Below are 25,414 nucleotides of genomic sequence, written 5' to 3' on the forward strand. Positions count from 1 at the left end.
ACAGCAGATGGATTATATTGGTTTTGTTTTGGCCAGTTTTTGCCTGCCTAACTGAGCATCCTCTTTCAAGAATGATAATCAATCACCAGCGATGAGGGACAACTTCATAAAACGCATCAGAGACGATTCTGTACGTCTCCCTAAAAGCGCCGCGTACCGACAACGAGCTGCTTGCCATCACTTCTCATCGTTACCTTGTGCTTTCTAGAACAGAAGTGTAGAACTCAGTTTCATTTTGGGCCATTTTGGGCTGCACCAGAATGTATTGATAAAACCAACCAAACTGTTTAAATCCCTCCAGGATTTTGTGTTTTTTTTTGTTGTCAAAATCATAGATTTTGTCGTGCTAATTTAGAAATATTTGTAGAAATTTTTTTACAATATTTGTGCTAAAATATGATGTTAAATATGACTTTTTGTTACTCACTGTGTCTATAAATACATATATATATATATATATATATATATATATATATATATATATATATATATATATATATATATATATATATATATATATATATATATATATATATATATATATATATATATATATATATATAACTTGGGACATCAAGTTAGTCTGAGGCAACAGTCACTTAAATGTTTTAACATATTTTAGGAGGAGAAATTGCAGCTAAAGGCAGATATTGTTTTGACATGGTAAGCTGCTTTGGTATTAGCTAATAAAGTTATTTTGATAACTTTTTCCTCTCTATCCCAGGTCGGATATTAGCTGCTTTTGGGGTTTCCACAGAATTGCTAACTCTGTGTGTGTGTGTGTGTGCAGGAGTCTTTTAAAGGACTTTGAGAAGTGCAGATGCCATTTTTTTTACCTGCAGTGCTGCATCATAGCCTCTGCAACCTAATGTCGAAGGTGTTATATAACGCTTTATAAGGCATTATGTGCTCAAAGTCATATCTGTGTGTTCAAAAATGAAGTTGACAAATCTCCCTCAAGTTTAAGTGCAGTAGATTGTTCCCTAACTCAAAAGATAAACATCCTGCACATTGGTCATTAGTTTGGGATATCCCAATTACTTGGAGAGACTTGCGGGTAAAAACTGACAATGCATGAAGGTGGTTTGATGTTAGAGGTCAGAGTGGTTCCCTGATGGTTCCACGTCCTCGTGCTGAGCAAAGCCTCCCTTGTCACCTCCACTGTTTCGCTCTCCTCAAACAGCACTCTGCATTCAATCGTTTCAGGGGAAGCTGTGCCCTTCCTACCAGCCTACTGATGTTTAATTCATCCCCAGACGCCCGGGGGACACTCGTAACAACAACCACCAAAAAAAAGAGAAGACAAAAGGGAAAAGAGGGGGAGTGAAAGGGAAGAAAGATGTTAGAATTAAATGTTTGCTCTGCATTTGCTATTGGCAAGTGTGTAATGAATGAAGGGCCCAAAACAAGACCAAGGAGACTTGAGGCATCCGAGAGGAAGAGGAGGCTGCGAGGACAAATAAATCTAATTTCCTTGTTGTGACTGGCTTCAGGGTGCAGGTGAGGGCGGCGGGGATGCTGCTGGACACCTTGACGTGCTCGCTCTTAATCAGAGGTTGATTAGGCGCTCTTTCAGAGCCATGGATTAGCGGGCTCCCCTCGGACGCTGCTAAATTGGTCGGATGGGAGAGAAGGCAGCGCGTTTAGCAGCACTGTGGCAACTTTTGATGTGTCAGTCAGGGAGTCTGGCATGGTTTGCTTTTATTGACCTTCCCATTCTTGATTTGTGACGGATCCCCCGGTGCCGGGGTAGGTGGAAAGTGCCTGGGAGGTGGGCGAGGTTAGAGAGAGACCGGGCTTTTTGTAGAATTTCCACGTTGTGCTGATCCGGGAAAAGCGGCCACATGCTCTCCTGTGATTCATAACAATAAAGGAAGGAGGAAGGACGGCGACTGAAGCACTGACGCTTTCTGAAGATTATTGCTGTCAATTCTGCTTTGAAAGCAAATTTGGCAGAAAGTTCCTTGCACAACTTTTTATTGGAACTTTTTCTTTTTGTTTAATCATGGGAAGAAAAGTATGCCCATCACTAATATAAGATATAATGCAAATTAGCTCCTTATCACTTTCTAAAACACTTTTCCCCCAAAACTGGTGCAACTTGGGAAAAGCCGGATCTGAATGAACCGCAAGAACTCTGGAGCAATTTTCTTTAGTCGGATGAAACCAAAGTAGAGAAGTTGGGCCGTGACGCTCAGCACAAGTATCTTATATCAAAAAGTGAAACATATTTTTTGAAAGGGACGTTAAATTCAATTTTCCCCAAGACGTCGTGGTAACAGTTTGTCTTGCAGCATCTGACTGAAGACGTTTGCTAGAAGAGAGTCTAACTGTCATGCTAACAGCTGAATAGATAGGGCAGCAGATATTCAGAGACGATATGCAAGATAAAGGAGATGATTTTAAATAAATAACTCCTTAATATTGATGAAAAACTTCTTGCTCCATTGGCAGATTATTTCATTTACAACAAGACATTTTTACCATAAGAGAAATAATCTGGCAATGGAGCAAGAACTGAAAACAAGCTCCAATAACTTGCTAAAAAAGTTACTTGTATGTTACTTTTGTCTTATTGAAGAAATTTGCACTGGAAACTAGACCAGAAATAAGATTTTGTGTTTTTGAAGTCCGGTTTCACCATTTGGTTGAGGTGTGTATGATCCAAAAATTGCATGATTTTATCCCTCGAGTACTGCGGTTTGAGATCACTGTTCTAAAGACGGCAGCAAATCTACGTCAGAATGGTCCAGTCAAAGTCCAGACCTCAACCTGTGCAGCAGGAACTGTTGATGAACCGAAGTGGTGGATGATAACCTAAAATCCAAAGAGTTTATTTTCTTGCCCTCTGTTTACAGTTGATGGTTTTTTCCCGCCGTCGCCCCTCTCAGCCATACATACACGTTTGTGTCATTTATGGATTTCTGGTTAATCACGGTCTGCTGCTTTTTCCGCTGTTAGGCCGCTTTGCAACCCCTTCACAGAAGCAACGGCATTATTCATGTTGTGGTGCCACAGCTACTAATGTAATGAGTCAGGCTGTTAATGTGATCCAGACACAAAGGTGTTCTCTCAACCTGAGCTTTTTTTCCCACCTGCAGACAGGAGACCTCTGCGCCCTACATAACAACGATGTGATGTGTCATCGCTGATTTATTTTGCCCTTGAACCTCCTAGTGATAGCACCTAGTGGGATAGCCTTTAAAAGAAGAGCCCAGAGATGAAATGAATGCTCCGTTCCAAACTACTGAAAGACATGCGCTAAAGCTAAAGGCTTTTAGAGGGAGTGCTGTAATCTAAAATGTGCTATATTTCTCCCACATAGCGCCAGCTCTGGGATGGGCTGATCAGATAGCCTGAGATTAATCTGACTTGACCTGTGAGCAGCAGTCACTGCCTTCTGCGTCGCCGGCCATGAGAGGAATTTGCAATAGATTCCACAAAGATAGAAATCAATTTGAATTCAGCTGAGGCTCCTTGCAGCGATAAGGCGTTGCCACACCTACATGCGGACGCTCAAATTTCATAATGAATAGATAAGGATTAATGTAATTTCAAACTGTCACCTCCTGCCAGACAGGATGTCATGAACGGCTTATCGTCGTGGCCTGATTTTTATTTACATCCAGCAGCATAAACAGCCCAGTTTATTCAGATCCTCTCCATAAACATGGCTCCATGGTAACCATCCTCAGTGTTTAAAGGAGCCTTGTTAACTCTGGGCAGATCCACATGTATTTAATGTTTGCTTACAATGCAGCAAATATCCACCATGTTTACTGTGAGGTCATTTGGTGCACTGCAAAAACACAAAATCTTACCAAGTGTTTTTGGTCTAGTTTCTAGTGCAAATATCTAAATACACTTGATATTCGACAAAACTAACGTACAAGTAACTTTTCATCAAGATATGGAAGCTTGTTTTGAGTCAATAATTTCTTGATATTAATAAAATGTTATTTTCACTGGCAGATCATTTCACGTATAACATGGAAAAAATGTCAGGCTTTAAGGAAAATAACCTGCCAGTTGGACTAGCACTTTAAAAAAAATCAATATTAAAGTATTATCAACTATTATGCTTCTTTGAACAGGTTTTTATAGGTCTAGGGTTTATTCAAAACATGTTCATCACATATTTTTTGCACAAAATCTTTAGTCAGATGTTTTAGGGCTTCTGTCACCAACTTAGCCTTTATACTCACACATGAAAATGGCTGACGCAATTATACAACCTTACACCTTTGAAAAGCATTGGTAGAGCCTCCTGTGCAACTAACAGGAATACAGCAAGAGGATTCTGGTTGACAACAAAGCACTTGTCTTTTCAAGCAGCCATTGTACAGCGCATACAGCGGTAAAAGCAGCTTACCAAACATGCTGGAGCTCGGTTTGGGTTGCTACCTAACGGGCAGAGTTCCATTCTGGTTGCTAGGTAACTGACTGGGCTTTGCTGGGGTTACTAGGTGAAGGGCAGTGCCTGCTGATTTATGACGTTACATTCTAGAGGTTTTTGAAGCTGTTATTTTCCAGACACCAAAAACATTGAACTTATTGCCAAAAACCCTCTGAGCTTTTATTTTTTGTTTTATTTTAAGCACTTTGGCTGTTTTTAAATGCAGCAGAAACCCAAATGGATGTGCAAAAATGTGAATTTAGCATAAAACGTCCCATTTCCAACAAGCTCCTACATTCTGGTGAAAAGTTACTTGTAAGTCAGTTTTGAGTTATTTCAAGGCTACTGAGATGTTTGAACATGAAACCAGATAAAATTATTGTTAAGATTTTATTTTTGCAGTGTAATTATGGGTTGATTGAGTGATGAAGACGAGGTGGGTCTTCCAGAGGGGCAGAGCGTCGGTCCAGGTTAATAGGTGTCCTCCTGGGAGAGATTAGCAGGAGTTAAAGAATGTAAAGAGGGAGGCATTAGAATCCAGTCTGATAATGTCAAATACTTTAAAGCCTATCTTTTATAATCTCATTGTCATGGGCCATTTACAGGTTCTCGGTCCAAAGCTTTATGAAGTTCCCTGAGCAGGCATTAAAAAAGCCAGAATTTCTTTGAAAAAACATTTCATTTGAGCTGGATTCTGCAGCACCGTCCATAAATAGCCAGCCATCTGTTTCCTGCTTCTGCAGCAGCCAAACACCGAGCAACAAAACATTCTCAAACTGAGTTTTGATCGGGGAACAAAGGAGGACCGAAAGGGCTGCGCAGCACTGTCACTGAAGCTCCTGTTGGACCAGAACCCAGCCAGGTGTCCGGCTTCTGAAAGCCAGCGCAGGCAGGCGGGAAAGTCTTTGTTTAGAAGGGGAATGCCACTTGTAGTGGAGTGGACCTGTGATCGATTGGGATGTGAAGTGGCTTAGCCGTACCTCTGTGTGTCAATAGCTTCACCCTCTCCCTTCAACCCTGCGATAAAACAGAGGCTCTCGGTACTAAACCTCAGCCAGGTTCACCGCTAAACCTCCCTGCGTTCTCATATTTTCATCTCTGGGTGTTATGTTGTTGTTGTTGTTGTTTTTGGTGATTATTCAGCTGATGACATGATCCTTGGAGACACTAACAGCTGAAGTGATGACACATTAGGATGCAGACCACAGCCACCTGGATTGAGACGAGGCTTTAATTGGCTTCATATCAGGGTTAGATAGCAATGCTGTTGACATTTGATTAGAGGAAAAAAATAAAAGAACAAGGTGACTTGATATCGTAGTGATAAGCAAAAATCCCAACCCGATCACATCAATACTTTCCTCAGGAGCACGTAGGTGTCTAACCTTGTAACCAATGACAGTGGTTTTGTTGGCTCACTGGGAGTTTTTCCACAGAGCATGCTTCGCCATTTATTGCTGTGTGCAGCATCTGTTTTCCTTACAATCATTCCTGTTGCTCTTGAAACCCTGTTGACCTACAGGTCCAGCCGCATAAATGCATTTCTGAAGCATTGCTACTGACCATTTCACAGCTTTCCAAATCCCTCCATCAGCTTTTCAAATTAAAGGTCACCTCTAAGCAGCACTTAATGGTTTTGTGTCTGTTTCTCTGGCAGCTGTGCAGGGTTTTTAGAATCTAAATGGATAATGTTCAACACTCTTAAACTCAGAATATATGTAGGTTTAAATAGGATTTTAAGAAAGAATATCACAACTACTGACAAATGATAACATTGTCAAATATTAGTATAGAATAGTTGTTGATCCATATTCAGCCTTTTTCATCTGTCCTGGTTCAAAACTGACTTACTTTAAACACCAGTGTTGCAGTCTCTTAACCCAAAAAAAGTTTTTTTTTTTAAACTTTAATATGAAAAGGTTCTGCAGACTTTGAGAGTTTTTAATTTCAACAAGCTCCTCCTAATTCATCTTACTCAAGAAAACATCTGCCATGAATAAATGGGTCAGTCTCCATTGTAAAATTTTATTTATTTTGTTTTTTTAGGCATATGCATCAAACAAAGACAGCATTTTAAAGTAGCAACTCCTAATCTATCTGCAGTTTGTATAATGAGACCTGCTTCATATTATACTTCACATTGATAATTTATTGTATTTTTTTCCTTTGTTTTAAATCATAGTGGTCTGTTAACTTCATGAGTCTTAATTTTCCACAAAATGTACGGAAAAATACTGAATTATTGGTCAATTACATGTTGTGTATTTTATTTTTGTTTTAAGAACACTTTGTCAAGATAAATATCTGTAAGTGGCATCGACACAGTGGCTAACACAGTGGCTAACTCGGTTAGCACAAAGCAGTTTATGACAGTGTGTTATGTAATTCAAAAATGCATTGAAGTATTTCCTTTCCCTTTCAATGTCATCGTTTTGTATTTTATTTTGAAAAACCGGAAATGCTCCACTCGCTTCTGTATTTCTGTTGCTTCACCTTCCTCCCTCAGTGCTAGCTACATGAGAGTAGGTTTATTGCGGCATTGTATTGCGTATATTTTCGTTCGTTTAAAATTCGTATCCCACATATGTCGGAATGTATGCTAAATTGTCACGGTGTTGTTTTTGCCAAAATTAATTTAGGACGCCCTGATTTGAATTCGGCTAGCTAAATTTATGCTAGTTTGTGGCGGCCATTTTGTAACGTCACTTTTTTTGTTCTCGAGTCAGACTGGGCGTTGTTCGGCTGTCATAGACAAAAATAGTGAATTTTTGTCTATGACAGGCATACTTATCTTGTTTAACGGTGTAGAATATGTTTTTGTACATTGTGTTAACGTGAAAAGCTATAAAAGCCCATTTCTGCCACTCGGAAAAAAAAACTTGGCTATGAGGTACTCTCAGTCACAAATAGGTCGTCAGCATGACAATAATATTTTGTATATATTAATATTCATGCTTGTCATTTTGGATTACAGTAAATTTTGTCAAAGAAGCAAATGTCAGTGCATATAATTTGTGTCGTGCAAGTTTTACAAATGTCCTATCTAAAGGAAATCAGGATAGGCATGCTAGTCACTAGCCTCCAGGAAGACGGCGGTATGAGTCTTTTTTTTTTTTTTTTGCCTGAGTTAATGCCAGGCTCTTTGCATAATACAATATGCACAGGAAGTGAGTGTCCTATTCAATTTTTGTGAACTGTAAAAATATTTGGGCACCAACATAATTTTGTGTTTCACTGTTTATCACAAAAACTTGAGTTTAAGTTCCCTCTCTCAGCTTTTAATTAGTGCAATGTTTTGTGCTTCGTGGTCCTTGAGCCCCTTCCTGCTCTGCATGTTTTACATGTTTTCCTGCTTCAACACACCTAATTCAAATAAATGGGTCATCTCTTGGGCTGTTAATCAGGCTCTGCAGAAGTCTGATAATGATCCATTCATTTGAATCAGGTCTGCTGGAGAGGAGAAACATGCAGAATATGCAGTGTGGGAGGTCAGGATTCAGAAATGTTGGATTAAAGGGTAACAACATCCACATTTTATATGTAGAATCATGTTTTGTGGTGTAAATCCTGACTCTGCTGTTAAAATTATGACAGATTGATTTACCATTCTGCTCGGTGTAACCTCTGCCATGCTATAGTGTGTGTGTGGGTGTGTGTGTACACATATACATATATGTTTGCTCCTTGTTCACAAGTGACACCATGTAACAGTGAAGATGTTAATGGTTGTGTGCTAAAAGAGGCTAAATACAAAGGCATGCCACACTGTTCAGGTTTATTGTTTTAAATATTTTTCAAAAATCATCCATCTGCTTCCCTGAAATCCAAAATTAAGAGATATGAACACTTTTGGAAGCCTCTAATCATTCGTCAATCTTTACTTGAGTATTTTTCTTGTCCCAGTTATAATCCAGAGTTGTTTAATTGTTAGTGACATGGCGACTATTAAAAAGCTAGAAACAAGATGTATGAGGCTGTTCAGGAGGTCTGTGTTCTGTGGAGGGGAATAAAGTCCTTTAGTAGGAACTAGGGGCTCTGTAACATTGAAAACTTTTGCATGCCCAAAACTTAAATGCTGCACTAAAGGAAAAAAGGAAACAAAAAATCTCTTTATGAGCTCTTTAAATTTTTAAATTATGCATAACAGCAGGTGCTTGGCTTTACTGGGCAGAGCCAATGAACGATCCAGGGGCTTTTTTTCTGTAAAATTAGCTATAAACCGGCTCCCTCAGAATCCAAAACAGAAGGAAAGTGGGTTTTTAATAAGGGTGGTGCACCATGCCATCATAACACTTAACATGTTTTTGTGTGAAAAAGGCAAACAATGCAGGAAGCTTTAATTTTATTAACAAATGTTTGTTGGTTGTTTCTCAAACATCAGTCCACCTTCTGATGTTTCCATGTTGAATTTGTTCCTTGTTTTAGTTCAAAGAACGCTTTTATTGAAATATTCCCAACGCAGTTCGCTGTGAGTTTAACTCTACATGTTAATTACAGGTGTGTTGACATCGTGTCTCTTTGTGCGAACTTATCTTTGTGCCCCACAGCTCCCTCCAGTCCTACCTGAACGCCACTGTCTTCAACAGAGAGCATACTAGTCTCCATGGAAACCCATTTTTACCAATACTTCATTGGTGCCAAATGACCCTGTGCCGTTACTTAGCTTCTCGCTGCTTTGTGTGGACGTGTTTTCTTTTGGAGATTAAACGTTCCAAGGCAAATTGAGGTCTTGCTGGTTTTTATCGCCTGGATATTGAATAAGCATATGCGGGAAAATACCAGAACGAGGAACAGCAACACTCAGAATAAAAGCAGATTGATGTGTTCATGTGCTTCTTGGGGGCCAGGGGATAACGAGAACTATAATGCCAGAGGAACTGCACAATTTTATCAGGTGGAAGCAGCATGTGGAAGTTAGTGCCACAAGTAATTGGCTGTTAGGTGATACTTTACAAAAAGAATAATCCTGGGTCTGTAGTACAACATGTCATAAAGCAAAATGTTTCTTCAAATTAGTTATCAGACATTGAAGGTACAAATTGTACACATACGGTTTCAGTTGTGCCTCATACTTTTTCTTCTTCTGCATTTTGCTTGAATTTTGTAAAATAAATCTCATTTATTCCCCATTTAGCGTTTGTATTGAGGTGTCACCAATAAAGTATTCTGGAGCAACATGTAGACTTTTGCTGGACGATAAATTGTCCCTGAAGTTAATGTGATAAATGATAATGTTGTTTTGAGACAATTTTAAAGTAATATAATGGTAATGACATAATATTACAAGAAGATTTAACATGGGAACGGGAAGACATTTTAAATAACCAAACTAAATAAACAAAACAACAAATAAAATAAATTACTTTATTTTATTTTGACTTGCAACCAGTCCAGGGTGACCCTGCCTCTCACCTGGAAAGCTAGCTGGAGACGGGCACCAGCACCCCTCCTGACCCCACTAAGAACAGAAAATAGACGGACGGATGGATGTAAACAAAGGGGTTGAGACAAAAAAATTTAAGACTTTAGTAATCCAGTGTTTAGTAGAACGAGAAACAATAAATCATAGAAATGGAAATTATTGAGCTTGTTTTAATTTTTCAACATGACTTGTAAAACAACAAACCGTCGGCACCAAACTGCAGCAGACTTGAAGAAAGTCCGGTGGTCTCGTTTGTTTCTACTTGACCTTTTAGCATGAATATTAATGTTGGTTTTCAACATGAAGCTTCAATTTATGGTCAAAAGAAATTAAATGTTCAGTAGCGGTAAAGTTTAGAACCAGTTTTGTCGGTTTTATAGTCCTCTCTGCATAATTTATTGTTGGTAAAATGGAATATTTCAAAATTTTTCCCTTCATCACCTGTTGTCTTTACAGGGGGGGATTCTAGCCTCCTTTCCCCCCAATAATCCCAACTATAACCGTGTTTGGCTTCCTGTTGCTTTTACAAGCCTGTTGTATTGAAGAATATTTGTTTTGCGGTTCCTTATGGAATATTTATGCTCTTTTCTTTCCCAAAATGTCTGCAGATAATTGCTTGGAAAGAATCACCCAGGAAGGTCAGCCAAGACTCCCGCTGTAGGTGCCAAAGTGAGATCTCCAGGACTACAATTACTCTGGCTGCAGAGCAAAGTGAATGACAGGTAGGAAATAATTCATATGAATCACCTGCTGTATTATGAATAGCCACCTGCCGAGAGGACATATCGCGGTCAGTTATCCGCAGAATTGCTTCTCAATTGCCCTTTTTTGTCATTTGTTGGTAATTGCCTTATTCTCTTGATAATATGATGAAATTAACCTCGGAACATTCCCTCCTTATGACATTTATGAGACAAGGTTGAAGTTGACATCGTGGCAGTCACGAAATTATATTTAGATTATTGGACTCTGATGCTGCTTGGCTTCTTGTTTGATGTTCACACTTTAGATTGGTTCTCCTCGCTGCCACTCATAAGTCACACTCTCCATTTTAACAAAACATACAACGTTCAAGCCGAACGAAGGACATCCTTTGAAGAAACTCGGGATCACTCACATGCATTTTCTATTTGGGGTACATCTGACCTTGTAGTGAACAGACATAAAAGGCTGTCAGTCAAACCATCACGCCGTCTTTGTTTCCTTGTGATTGTCATTCTCTAGAGGAGTCAAGCAGTTACAGACTTAAATCTAGGGATTCTGTGCTCCTGGCAAAATGCTTGTCTGTCCTTCTTTCTACCAAACTCAGCAACTGCCTCAGGGTAAGGTGGAAAGAAGGTGAAAACAAAAAAAAAGGAAAAAGTTGGGGAATGGATGTTTGAGCCGTTAGAGAATGTAATCAAGGCTAGCAGATTGTTGAATAGTTCAGTTTTGTTTTTTTTTCTGGATCTGTTTGATGTAACATGCTGACCTTCAAAAGATTTTCCTGTCCAATTTGTAACAATGAATGTTTGCAGTTTAGAGTCAAATGGAGAGTAAATATGTGAGTTTCTCTGAGAAGCCATGAACTGGAATGATACTGGAGCTTCCAAGGAACATGGCTTCTCTTTAAAAATGGAACAAAACTAGATGGCAAAGTCAACTCTGCAGAGAGGCGCTTCAGGTTTTAAAGAAAGGAGACCGGGGGACATGATCAGGTACACGGCAATCACACGTCTTTAAGCTCCCTGGAAAAGTTTACTTTTGGGCTCCAGGAAGTGGGGTGGCTTTCGTTCAGGCTGTGGATGAAAGTGGAGCAGATTTTTATCTTTTTGGGTTGGTCATGGTGTCTCACATGCTTTTTCTGAATCTGACAGTCTTCTAGCCCAGGGTGTTAAAAGAAATCTGGTCTTTTATATGGACCTGTTTCAGTCTGACGTCACACGTCTTCCTGCTGGAGAGCAAAAAGCTGCTCTCTGATGATGACTACCGTTGGTGTTAGCTAAGTTCTCATTATACGCACTAAATCTTAAATGGACGACTGCTATATAAAAGAAAAAGGGATGAAGTGCTTTCCTACCGATTGTCAACTTTACAACCAGATAATAAGGTCAGGAAAAGTTTTATTAACAAAAAAAATTGTCAGGAAGATGGAAGTAGGTCAGCTAAGCTAGTTTGACTTTGATAACCTTAACATGTAGATATGGTGTGGAATTTGGTGTTCTTTGGTTCAGTTACAAAATAAAAAAGGCGCTCAACACACCACTGCCAGATTATCAGTGGAGCAGGTGTTTAAATTAGTTAATCTAACACTGCTTTGGTAGCTTAGCTAAAGCAGCGGTTGCTAATCTACCACAGCGATCCCTTATTAATAATCGCAAAATAAACATTAAAACTTAAAACTGTAATAGACTAAATTTTCTGTTCTTTCTGTTGAAAATGTTTGAGTGCTTTTTGGTGTTGAATCCTAAAACATGTAGTGGCATTGTTGTTGCTACGGCAACAAATCTGTGTGTAGCGTAGCCTACACTGGAAGGGAGGAAAAAGGGGTTCTGAGTTGTTCTTTGATGGTTTTTCTGCGTTATTTTTCTCAACTCTGTCAAGATTGGGTGAAATCATTATATTTAGCTACATTATAATACGGGGAGATTCAAACACTACAAATGGCAAGCAAATCACAGGCATTTTCTTGTTTTAATGAAGTTAAACTAAAGAAAATCTAATCCATTTGAATGTTGCCAGTTATGCAATTGAGAAATGGAGGTGTTTGAACCGGTAGTGCCTTTTGGGCATTATCTAATTTTATAGATAACTGCTGTTGGTTTTGCTTCAAGCGACATCTAATTTAAACAGTGTAAAATATTCAGGTGGCTCCTCTTTCAAACTTTTACCAGAATGGTGGAGAAACAATCTAGAACTGTCTGGTTTCAAGTGAAAAACAGATGCTAATGGTAAAATTATGTGTGAAATATAGGAGACATAAAAGAAATATCTGTGATATTAACATTTTTAACTGAGTTGGATCCTTTATTAGGAGTGCTACATGTGTAATATATGCAAACATAAATTACAATAATTAGTCCAATAATGTACATTTTCCCACTTTTCCCACAAGTCATTATAGTCTCATTAGCTAATTTTACTCCCTCTACAAACCGTTGTCCATTTTGTTGATTACATTAATTTTTATGTACAGTCATACAAGCTCTCTCTTGCTAATTATACAAGGAAGCAGCTGTTCTAATTTAACAATATTCCTAATTTTATAATAGGTTGATGTATGTAAGGCATTTTATCTCTACTATGCTTATCGCAGCTTTGCTTTCAATGCTAAATTAATTTCTACAGTTGCACATTTACTTTATACCCCTGTGATCATAATGGAGAACTTCTGGTAGCTGTAGAATTGTTTGTTTCAATGAATACTTTCATTTAAATCATTTATTTAATTTATAAAGGTAATTTGTAAGCAGATTTGCATTTATTTTGGTCATTATTAATTATTATTAAAGATCTGAAGAAGTAAAAGTATATTGGTTCATACTGGTATAACAAAATGTTTGCACTGGGTATATGTTCTTTGATTGGTGATCAAAACAGTGACTTCCTAAGTTTTTTTTCTCCCTCTGCATTAGAGGTAGGGCTTTATGACTTCAAGGAAATAATGCAAAATTAACTTTGATTAACCCACATTTTCTTGACTTTTCTTTCCTTACCATGTCCCCTCCAGACTCTTTGATCTCAGCCATTAAGGACAGTTGGCAGAATGCATCATTGATATGCAGAGCGTGAATACAGGACACATGAAATATGGTTTGCTGCCAATTACTGCATCCAAACAGTCCGCTGCATACATTGATATTGCGATTCAAAATAGGACTTGGCTCTAATTAAATGTTTTAAAACAAAGAATTCCCATTTGGAGTCCATAACTGCATCATAAAACAGCTGATGCAATGTTTTGATTCATAAAAGGGAATAAGCTTTTGATTCCTTTTATTTTCTCTCAGGACTGGCATATTTTATTATTCCTACACAAGAAAAAAATATAGATCTGCAGATACGATTTCTGATCGGTGCCTTGCCAGATATAAGCTCTTGACTTTTATTAAAAAGTCTTTTTGTTGCTCTTTACTGACGAAGGATTCTTTTCATTTCTAAACATTGATTAGATGGTTGGAAAAATCAGTTTGGATGAAGTAAGTGTTCTTCTTCTATAAAATAGAAAAGTATAACCTTTGTCCTTTTGAAACTTGTTTTAAAAACTGGTTTTCATGTTAATATGCCAAAACAGGCAGCACTTGTTGCAGTAATCAAGTTAGAAACGATTCTGTTTCTATAGCTGCACACAAATACATGTTAATTAATTCAGCCTGTATTTAAAGTCAGGATGTATCTGCGTGTGAAATCCTCATTATGACAGAAAGATCTGCTCTAAAATGATCAGATAACTGTTGGAAGACTACCTGCTAAAACAGCTGGAAGAAAAAAAGTGTGAAATTAAAGGGTGAAAAGAAGTGAAAGATGATTCCGTTCTGCTTGTTCTTCCAGGTGCCCAGAAAGTAAATATACATTTAATAAGTTTGGCGCCTTTTAAAAAATGGACTTGTAATTAGAATGTGACCAGTAAGGGTCCAACAGTAAGAAAAAGGAAGATGTTAAAAGTTTCTTTGAACGTTAAAAGTTAGCAGAAAGAATTTGGGTCTTTTATTTTTCTTAAAGAAGGACTTCATATTCAGACTAAGTTGTTTATTTTTCAGCTCCTTTTAGACACGTTGGAGTCGTTTCCAAGCCGCATCTCAAAGCTTTGAGTCTCGAGTGTTTCGCCCCAAAGTCTAATCTGATGGCAAAATCTATGAACCTGAACTCAAAATAGGTGTAGAATCACTGTATATTCAACTGTATACACCCAATTCTTGTGTTTTTAGAGCTACTCTTAATATTTAAGAAATGAGAAAAGAACAGTTCATACATCAAATTAATGGCATTTATGCACTTGATTACAGTAAGTAAAGGTAATAGTTTTTATTAAATCACATTTATGGAACAAAATAGAGGTGCAAAAATAAATGTATTCTATAGAGAAAAACAATTCCTAGGCCTGGGATTTCTGAATAAATTGAAAATGCTAAAAAATCCATCGTCCACCGTATATATTTTGAATAATTCTTTAATATTTTTTTTTATTATTTAGGAAAAAGCCCGGTGGCTAAGCTACCCTAATGCTGGACAAAGCTAGCCTAAAAATGGACAAACCTATTTTTGTTTAAATATAAACTGTTGTACCGTATTTTCTGCACTATAAGACGCATCTCAAAACCTTCAATTTTCTCAAAAGCCAACAGTGCACCTTATAATCCGGTGCGCCTCATATATGGACCAATGTTGAACCACAACAGGTCTCGCAACTACGGTAAGCAGCTTCCGACTTCATTTTCCCCCGTAGAATAAGAAGCGCGCGGTGCATGCTGGGATATATGACTGCTCGAAGCGTACCGTTTCATTTCCATTTGTGTGTTTGTGTAAAGACCCCAAAATGGCTCCTTTTAAGAGACGCTTACGACGCAGAGTTTAAACTCAAGGCGATCAGTCACGCAGCAGAACACGGGAATAAAACAGCAGCGAGTTTTCAGAACGCTGGTTTGTAATTTATTACAGTAATAAAGTTTGACTGACCTGTCTGATTGTTTTGTTGACATTCCCTTTAGCGCTGCTCCATTTAATGGATGCATAACGTAACCCCAGCTTCTACTGTAGCGCCTTATAGTACAGAATATACGGTAATTTAAAAAGGTACAGAACCTTCGAGGATTGTTTTAAATAAATGTTACATTTGTTTACACTGTCTGTTCCTCTTGTCAGTCTCATAATTTGGGCAGAATCTGTAGACCGTTTGAATAGAAAAATTGGTTTCTGAAATGAATCGGATCGCTACACACTGAAAGATTCGCATCTCTATTTTTGGAGTAATTGAAGTTTTATGGTGTGTAGGCATCCCACACTATAAAAATCATTTAAAAACCCCAAGTTAATGGGATTTATACACATTACTGCAGTATGTAAATTTGACCAGAGCTTTTATCAAATCACTTGATGCGCCAATGCTCTTACAAATAACCTATTTATTACATGAAATAAAACAAATACATGACTTAATAGTGGATATATTCTGTTAAACTGGAAACTTTAATTCTCAGTGTTGTAGTTTAGTCAAAGCCACTTGTTATGCGAGTCTTGTGGACGCAGCAGAAGGGGACATGTTTGTCGGCTGCCACACCCTATGCATTTACATTTTCAATTATACATGTCTGCAATTGGAAATTAACACGGGGAACGTCATAAAATGCTTGATAACAAAGCTAATGCAATTACATTGGAGTGATTAAAAAAGGTTGAATAGGTGATCTATTACACTGATCTTAAATGCATTCAGATTTAATTTAATTTAGCAGTACTATAATGCTGTAGTTAAAATATGTCCTATTAGTGTTTGGAGCCTGTATGTATAACGATTAATTACTGAATAATTGTTCATGCATTTCAACACTGGCAAGCTCTGAAGGGTGATTTATTTTCTTCACTGGCTGTACAGAGATAGGGCTTAATTACAGTGGATAGCCTTATCTCCCCTCTCTAATCCGCTCTTTGGAGTCTCTGCGTTCACGCCATCTAGTCGTCGATATCATCACACTGTTGGCAGAGCCAGATGCAGAAAGCAATCCCCAATTTCTCTGTCACATTAAGGCTTATTCATGAAGTCTTCACCGTGAACCTGACTTAAGAACTCCAAAGTGGGAAGAAAGAGGAGCCGCCGAGTGCTGGAAACCTCTCTGACAGCCCGAGGTCAGCCAGCCTGGCACATTACCCACTTGTGCTGTTTTTGTCAGCTGGATGGATTGAAAAATGTGTGGTCAAATCTGATCAGATAATGGGCTGAGCTCCTTGCCAGGAGCAATTTGTTGCAGATATTCTCGTGCTAATGTTGGCAATTTGACTGTTTACCTCCTCACGGCGGGTTACAGAACCGCATACCTCTGCAGCTCACAGCGGCGTTGACCAAATGCTCGCAAGATAAGCTGCTATTAACCCAGAGTCCGTGGACACAAATGTCTGTTTTGACATTTAGCAGATCGCTGGTTTTGCTTGCTATGGCAAATCTTTATCAGGGAGTCGGAGAGTTTAATTATTACTACTCGATGGATCATTTCCAGCACTCTAATGGTTGCATATATTAATACGACTTTGGATAAATAAGAAGTTGGCAGCCTAGCATGCTGCGTTTTCAAGGTGCCAAGACGGGATTGGGATCTTATCTGAGAAACATCACCTTCAAAATAAGCAGCAGTACGTTCTATGCTATGGATTTATGATGTAATATGTTCCAGATTTAATGCAGTAAACTTGTTCAAGGTGTTGCAAGACAGACTGGGACTAGAATTTATACCTAAATTTGTTTCAATAAATAATTGCTTAATGAAAAGTTATATTGAAATTAGCCTCGACGTGGCAGCACCAAACAAATATTTAATATTTTATATTATCAACACTACAGAAGAAATAACTGAATCAACCACATTTATAATACATTCCAAAATTAATTAATTTAATTTCTCCTTCTTAATGGCCATAGTTAAAAATATCTATTCTTTTTTAAATTAATTCAGATTACAATTTACCTTTTAAGGGTTTCCTTCCACCATGCTGGTAGAAAAACATAACGACTTTTTGTTTCTGCTGGCAAGGCAAAAACTCCAGCATCAAAAAATAAAAAGTTTCTACTTTGCAACTTTTCGCTGAAGACAAGGAAAGGGAGACTTTTGTCATCTGGATGCAGCCAGCCTGCCAAAATAAGTTCAAGGAGTCTGCTGACAATCTCCAGTCTGTTAAGTTAAACATAAAAATAAAGTTAAAAATATGATATAATTTAAATGGATGAAAACACTGATGGTTGGTAATAATAAACAGTCAGATATAAAAGAACAAGCAGCTTGTCTGAATATGTATTAACTGTACGGCAATGAATCACGTTGTTTATAAACCCTCTTTTAATCACTAGTTAGTGGTCAGTAATGCCATTTAATGTTCACAAACCTCAAGTAGTTTAAAAAAGCATATTGGATCATTAGAGCGTAAAAATTAGGATGTCATTTTGTAGGAATAAAGAATTGCCCTCCATAGAAATTCTGAATACTACAGTTGCAGAATCAAACATTTACTGGAAGAAATGGTTCTTTTTTTTTTTAAGAATATGGTCATCCCAAGTAGCCCAACCTTTGGTGGTTTAAATAAAAACTAAGCCATTTAGGAAGCAGCAGAGTAATATCCGGTTGAAAAAACAAAAGATATTCCAAAAGATATTCTGAAAATGTTTTCCTTGAGTATTTTCTCTTGAAGCTTTTGTGCCTAGCATTCATGAGTCCACAAAAGAAGAGTGACAAATGAATCACACCAATGTAATCTCCAAATTCCCAAACTATCCCGTAATCTAAGACTACATACACACAGGTTCTTGTGTAGTCTGCTGTGATCAAACTCCAGTCCATTTGCCTAGGAAGTCTGGTTCGTTTTGGGAGGTGAATGTGTAATCAAACTCTGATGTGGACAAAAAAAAGATCTGAGTGAACTCTGAATTCATATGTGAATGCTAAGTAGACCGGAGACCGCTTCAAAAGCAGGAAGTGGACTACAGCGCTGGGCATTCTGGGTAAATACAACCAACATGAACCACAGCAGCTGAAAATGTAACAAATGTTGCAACGACGGTCCCCTATCAAAGCAAGCCTACCTCTCAATCTGGTGTGGAAACACACCAAGATGTGCCGAAATGCCCCCAGTCTGCAGGGACACCTCCCACTGATTGGGGAAATGAAGGGTCAGAAATGTTCTACAAAATCAAAACTTTGATGGGTAGTTTTGTAGAAAACCATCAAACAATCCAACGGTGACTTAAGACAGGACTGGGACAATCCTTCCTAGTGTCCTTGTTTACTGGAGTATTGAAGGCAGAGCAGGAAACGCTCAATATGCTGATATTCAGGCAGCTGACAGGAGAGCCTGGTTGTTCTGTTCATTTTATTGGCTGAGTGAGCTGCTGTTTGTCAGGCTGGCAGACATTACACCATGTGAACAGTTTGGGCGTCCTAAATGTCGACGTATGCCTCGTCTTGAGCAAGCGAAGAGAGAAATGTCAAACCGAATACAGCAACAAATTCATTCTGAAATCACATCTCAGGCTCGTTGACGGCTCTACTTGAAAGTGACACAACTTCCAGCGTAAAGAGACAAGTAAGCCAACTAATTAGAGCAGAGATCCAACACAAATGTTTAATGAAGAGATAATATATTACCACACAGTCCTGGAATAATAAGACTACTTTGTCATTTGTCTTTTTGTCTTGAGTGACTTTTTTTCTTCCCTCTTGCACTTTAAAAGTATCGACTCACTTATAGAAGTTTCAGCCCAAGTTTTAATAAGTTTTCTTTTTACTTGCTATTCCTTGCATGCATTAATGATGAAGTACTCTTGGTTTTCATTTAGTTATAGAAGATTAATCCATTTTAAGGCACATTAAGCTCATTTACTGCCCTTGGCTTCCCTGCATCCACTGAAGATTATTCTATTAAGCTACCAAGGCAATATTTGTTTTCTATTTTTTATAATGTAATAAATAAAAAAAACCCCACAATGATCACATTTTTGTTTTACACATTTAAAACCTTACATCTTTCCTAAACCTCAGTAATAAATGAAATCTAAAACTAAACCCAATTTAGGCATTTATTCAAAATTTATAGAAAGTATGGACATCATTAAAAGCAATTGTTAAATGCATTTTTAAAGGGTATGATGTGACATTTTGTCCTTTTTAAAAATGAGAATTAAAAATGGTAATTGTTCCAGTAATGGAATATATAATGTCCATGAGTCTGGAGCCATTTATTACAATAGTTAGGTTGGTTCTTTGACTGTGATTGGTATCCACATGTAAAGAGTGGAAAAGTAATCTACAAGAATATTTACCAAAAAAAAAATAAATTAATGAAATATATTTTTATATATAGAAAGCTTGTTTAAAGGGAATGGGAATTCTCTTATGCTACTAGTAGTTAAATTAACCAAAAGTTTTATGGTTTTCTGAATAAGAGTGAACATACTCACCAAGTTTGGCTTTCCAGACTGTTAGGCATCAATGGTTTTTCTCCTTTTTCTCATCTTTTATTGAATTCCTTTAACATATTTAATAATTTCTTGCTTTTGAGATTTTCTGAGTTGACTTTATGTTCTAAAACAAGGTATATTTAGATGATTTCTTATTCTGCTTGTTGGGTAGTAGTTAGGGGGTTGACAACTACCCAAACAGGTAGGGTAGTTAACCTACCAGTTTGGGTAGTTAAGTAACCAAACAGGTAGGTTTTGGGTACCTGTTTGGGTAGCCAAACTTGGGGTGCGAACAAAACATATGGATCAATCACAATTAATTCACCAGGAGGGAGTTTAGTTTCACCAGGTTGGTTTGGTAAGTTTGTCTCGTAATGATTTAGATCACCAATTAAAAACCATATTTTGTACTTTATTTGTAGAACATTTTACTTATTTGGATTTGGATGCACACCTTGACTGCATACAAAGTAAGTAATTTATTAATTTGATTGAGGTGTGTTAGACAAGTGACGCATTTAAAAGTTGCAGAGGAACTTTAAAAATTTCAGCAAAATTTTGTCTATTCCTCTTATGTCAAAAAATCACAATTTTGCAAATAAAAACACAATTAAAATCACACGTGAATAAGTTTGTTCATGTGAAAAGACATTAAAAAACATCATCCTCTTACCACTTCCTATCATCCTCTTTGTAGTTTCTGCCAGTAGCAATATCCAGTTGTTGATCATGTGTTTAAATTGCAGATTTGCAAAATACACAAATTTCAATTTGACTTTCAAAATGATCCATTAAGCACATTTATTTTCATAATTCCAGTTTGTACAATTTTACAGTCAATGGAAACATAACTTATGAGGCATCCTGTATATTCTGTCTTTCATTCACTCTTCTTACTGATCGTACCACTCACCATGCCACCACTGATACTGATACTTTACCATCAGGTTTACTGAACCAATCCTCCATTTTTGGAACATTTTCTCTCCTCTCCCAATCTAATTACAGGTTTTTTCCCCCCGTTTTGCCTTTTTCTTCTCCAAAACACAATCAATATTCAAAATTCGTCTGCTGATTTCCTTATAACTGGATACTATATGCCACTACCTGACGTTACAGTGATGGTAATAGCACTGTCAGCTTTGACAATGTGGAGAAAGCAATACCATCATTTCCCATATTCACTTTTGAAAATCTCATTTTGCTTTCATCTCTTCGCTAACACAGAGCTGTCAACATGTAATTCAATGAGTGTCAAAACTGCTCTTGAACGTTTCCTTCATCTCTTCCACCAACTGTGCTCATACTAACCAGACTGACTTAACTTCTGTTGTGTTTAAATCACTTTAGGCCTTTTTCTCTGGTGATTGTTCTAAGGCAGTACATCGTGTTATCTTCGTGTTTTTATAGGATCTCTGTTTGTGGGGAACATATGATCTGAAGCTGAATGTGCAGCTATTGTAAAAGCCACCTTGATCCAAAGTTGTGAGGCTGTCAGGATGGAGGAAATTGAAACCAGTCGGTCTTTCAGGCGTTGTAGGAACACTGTCGTCTGCTTCCAAACATAAAAGCCTCTCCATTTGTTCTGTTTGTCCTCCGCAAAGTGGGTTTTCAGCCAAGGTCATTCCATTGTTTGGCTTGAAGTATCTCTTTTATGGATGACTCTTGTGAGAGTCTGTATTTTTCTTATTGTCAACAAATCCCATAAAAAGTCCAATAACTATCAAACATTTTCTGGGAGCTTGGATATTTCTTTCCTCACTCAGAGCTTCAGTTTTGTCCAAAAATTTAAAATATTAAAGTGAAAATCAAACCAATTTAGCATTTGAATGCAATTGTTTTTCATTAATGTCCGGAAATTATTATTATTATTATTATCAAGGAATATTAAAGATATTCCAACTAATTTTCTGCTAACTGTGCAGCTATTTTGTCCCAGTTTGAAGTTTTTTTACTTATGAAACCTCAGAAATACTGTTTTAACTCAGACCGTTGTAGTTGCCTTTTTGTAAGTTAAATCTTCAGAATTTTTTGCCGTTCAAACGTTTTCGCCACTTTTCTCTGACATAAAAAATATGCTGCCATTCTGCCCTGCATATTTTGAAGAAATATGTCAAATCTTAGTCCAGATGGGCTCAGAAAAGCTGTAAAGATTTACTCTGCACCAGTAGGTGGCGTTGGTGTCAACAAACTAGAATAAATGGGTCCAACGTTTCTACCATCTGAATGATGTTTCAGTTCTTCATGTCTTTCTAGTCATCTCTGTCATTTCCAGAGTGTGTACAAAGGATTTAAATTGCTGGAAATGTTCATGTTTTTGAGAAAAATGATTACAAATAAGCTTTAAACCAGATCATTTTAGGACTGAAATGGTTTTACTGCAAATAAGTTGATGTGTCCTATGTAAGAAAAACTCAAAATCAAACATGTACAGGCCATGTGGTTTAATGCAATGTATTTCACCATTAACATTTAAATGCATTGTTGTACAGACTCATTAATGTAAATGTCAGTGAATTTAAACTATTGAACATCCCACAATAATCAAAGTGATAATAAATTTTTTTTAAATCAGTGATAGTACTATCTACATTATGTGAACTATTAATTATTTTATTGATTCTCTGATGATTAATTGGACATAAAACTTATAAGAAGTGCTTTGGAGTTACACAAGTACAGACTCTTTACCATTTGTTCCTCGTTTCAGAAACATCTTGTATTCGTTTTGGTTTTGGATGCATTTATTATTCCCTTAGTAATTCAGGGTTTCACCACATTTCTACTGGCTTAGAAATGTGGAATAGAAGACGCTTTTCACATGTAGGTATTAAACATTTGTTTTTATACACAGCCTTTCAAATTATAGCAGAAACTATAAAGTGAAGAAAAAAAACTTAAGATTTTCCAGAGCATGGGAAAATAAAATAAATGAAAGCAATCAGTCCACCTTTATTCTATAATAAGCATCAGCTTGTCTGTTTCATCCGTTTCCATGTTTGAATGTTTTTCTCTGGATCTTTCCTGGAGATCCACGGATTCTGTCGAAGCATTTCCAAACAAAAGGAAGATTCCTGTTTTCCTGCTGTACTAGTGACAGGAATTATCTGCCGTGGTGCTCCTGGTGTTGTTGGCTCTTCTCACGATAAGACGTGTGAACAGCACTCCAGTTGTTTCCAAGCAGGTCGACACTGCCGTCATTTTCATCAGCACTCTTGTTCAGGTGCTGTTCCTTTGGGCTCGCTGATTTCAGGGCTTATCTTGTTAAGAGCCCCCCCCCCCCATACCCCCATACCTCCCGCACACACACACACACGCATTCTCGCTTTGCCACAGATCCCAGCGGCTGTCAGGGACTCTCAGCCCCGCACATTCACAACTATTATTGGTGATTGTGGAATGACACTAATTAAAGTCATTGATGTTTAAAATCAAGCGTCCCGCTTGTTTTGTCACAAAAGCTGGTGAGCCGGTCCCGTCGTGCGGTTATCATGTCATTTGTTTTCAAGCCTGGTGGAGGAACGAGCGCATGTGAGTCACTTCATTAAAAACAACACCTTCAGCTCCGCTTGAGATTTTTACATTTCTATTTCAGCTTTCATTTGACTCTGGGTTTAGTGTGATACTCAAACCCAGAGTCTACGTTTAATTTTAGTTTCTAATAGAAGAACGACTCTTAATAAGCGTCTTCCATGTTTAACTGGCTCTGGTTATTAAATTCATGTTTACTTTAAAAAAAAAAAAAGCTTTAATTGCAATTGGTTACAAAATGTCTACACTGTGCATTGAAGCAGAAAAAGCAAAAAAACTTTTAGTTTAGCCAAGCAGTTTGGCAAAATCAAAAAATACAAAAGCAATTACTTTGTGTCTTTTCTGCTTTTGAATATAAAACCCACTTATATTTCCGTTGCTTTTTGGTTTGTCTGCTCCGTCTTCTCAGTTGGTCATGACAGACGGCTGTTCACATTCAGCCAGGTTCTGATTCTGCTGTTTTCCTCTTCACTGTCGCCACATGCATGGTCAGTATGATAGGCCACAGGCCACTGGCCTCCCCTCTGACCTGTCCAGCCTGCAGATTTATAATCAGAACTCTGTTGGGTCTCATAAGTTGAGAGTAATTTGACAGTGTTGCCAGAGAAGCTGCTGTGTCAGGTATTTTTGGTTTGCAGAGGGAGGACAAGCTGGAACAAGTTTCCACATTTAATCGGGTGCAGGAGGGCACATAATGGCCTCTGTTCGGTTGGGATGAGTTTGGCAGTTGGTCATCAGGAAACTGCACAAGTTTCTGCAAACTAGAGGTTTGATGTTCCCACATATTTATCTTCATTGCCCTTTTCTGTTTATGCTTTTAATAAACAAAAACAGCTCAGAGCTCATGTCAACAAGTCTTTGTTATATGTTAACAAAGACTTAAATGTTGTTGCAACATTTTTTCCAAGATATGAACTCAAAAGTTTATAAATAATAAGATGTAACAAACTTTTCTTCTTGGCTCAGAAATTGAGCCGTGGTATCAAGGAAAATGCAGTTTCCAAACAAGACTATCTTTGAAATGTATTTCCAGCAAAGAAAAGTTAATGTTTTTGCAACTGTAGTAGACTAAAAATCAGCAAACCAATTTCGGAAATATTTCCTGAAAGCTTTGAGTTAGTAGTTTTAAGAATATAAAATACCTTTTGGTTTAGAAATTAGCTGGAAACAAGCGTCAGAGGATTTTAAAGCCCTTAAAGTTGCCCTAATATTTTATTTATTAAAAATGTTTCTAAAGAAAACAGGTTTGAAATAAACTTGACTTAAAAAGACTTTCAACATTAGTTACTACTGTAGCGCTAAGGCTCTTTCCGCTGTGCGTATTAATGAACAGGAAGGTACAGTTAGTGATAAAATGTGTTTCAAGTAGCAGTATTTACCTATTTGTGGTTGACTGTAGTCCACACTGTATTTCTAGCCTTTATTGGAGATATAGCTAGCTATGAAAACATAACTGGGCTCAAAGTAAAGAATATGATAGTCCATCTGCTCTAGAGGATCTGGGATAGAAATTCCTCTTGCACAATGTAGATTTCTGTCAGTTTCCCACGTTACCATGGTTCAAAAGAGTTTAAATTATTATTATCACATCATTTGTGTGTCTAACTTTTACCCAGAGCATTGCTTGTGATAATGTTCTCATCTTCAACTGAACTTCAATACTTTCCACTAAAGATTTCTGTCTGTTTTGAATAGAAAGAGCAGCAGCATGTCTGTCTTTATGCAACAGTTACTGTCTTTTAATTTTTTTACACAGTATAATTCTTGAGGTTTCTGTTTGCTTGGCTTTCTTTTTTCTATAACAAAAGCTAACGCGCTCAAGTTTTAGTTGCTTGACTTGCATGATTCACAGATTGTCTGTTTTTATTCAATCATTCCCTTAATGTTAACATCCTTAAGAGTCTGTACTGTCAGATTTTTGAAGGAC

General features: G+C 37.5%; 1 protein-coding gene across 4 annotated transcripts in view; it reads left to right on the plus strand.

Moving 5' to 3' along the window:
* rbfox3a (RNA binding fox-1 homolog 3a) overlaps window positions 1-25,414 on the plus strand; it is a 536,592-nt gene that overhangs the window by 72,389 nt on the left and 438,789 nt on the right. For all 4 annotated transcript variants that reach the window (XM_044101258.1, XM_044101255.1, XM_044101254.1 and 1 more), the window contains one exon: window positions 10,427-10,540. The gene's annotated coding sequence lies outside the window, so the exon portion shown is untranslated. The remainder of the gene's footprint in view (window positions 1-10,426; window positions 10,541-25,414) is intronic.

Source organism: Gambusia affinis, linkage group LG19 (genome assembly GCF_019740435.1).
Source record: "Gambusia affinis linkage group LG19, SWU_Gaff_1.0, whole genome shotgun sequence".
Lineage (NCBI taxonomy): Eukaryota > Metazoa > Chordata > Actinopteri > Cyprinodontiformes > Poeciliidae > Gambusia > Gambusia affinis.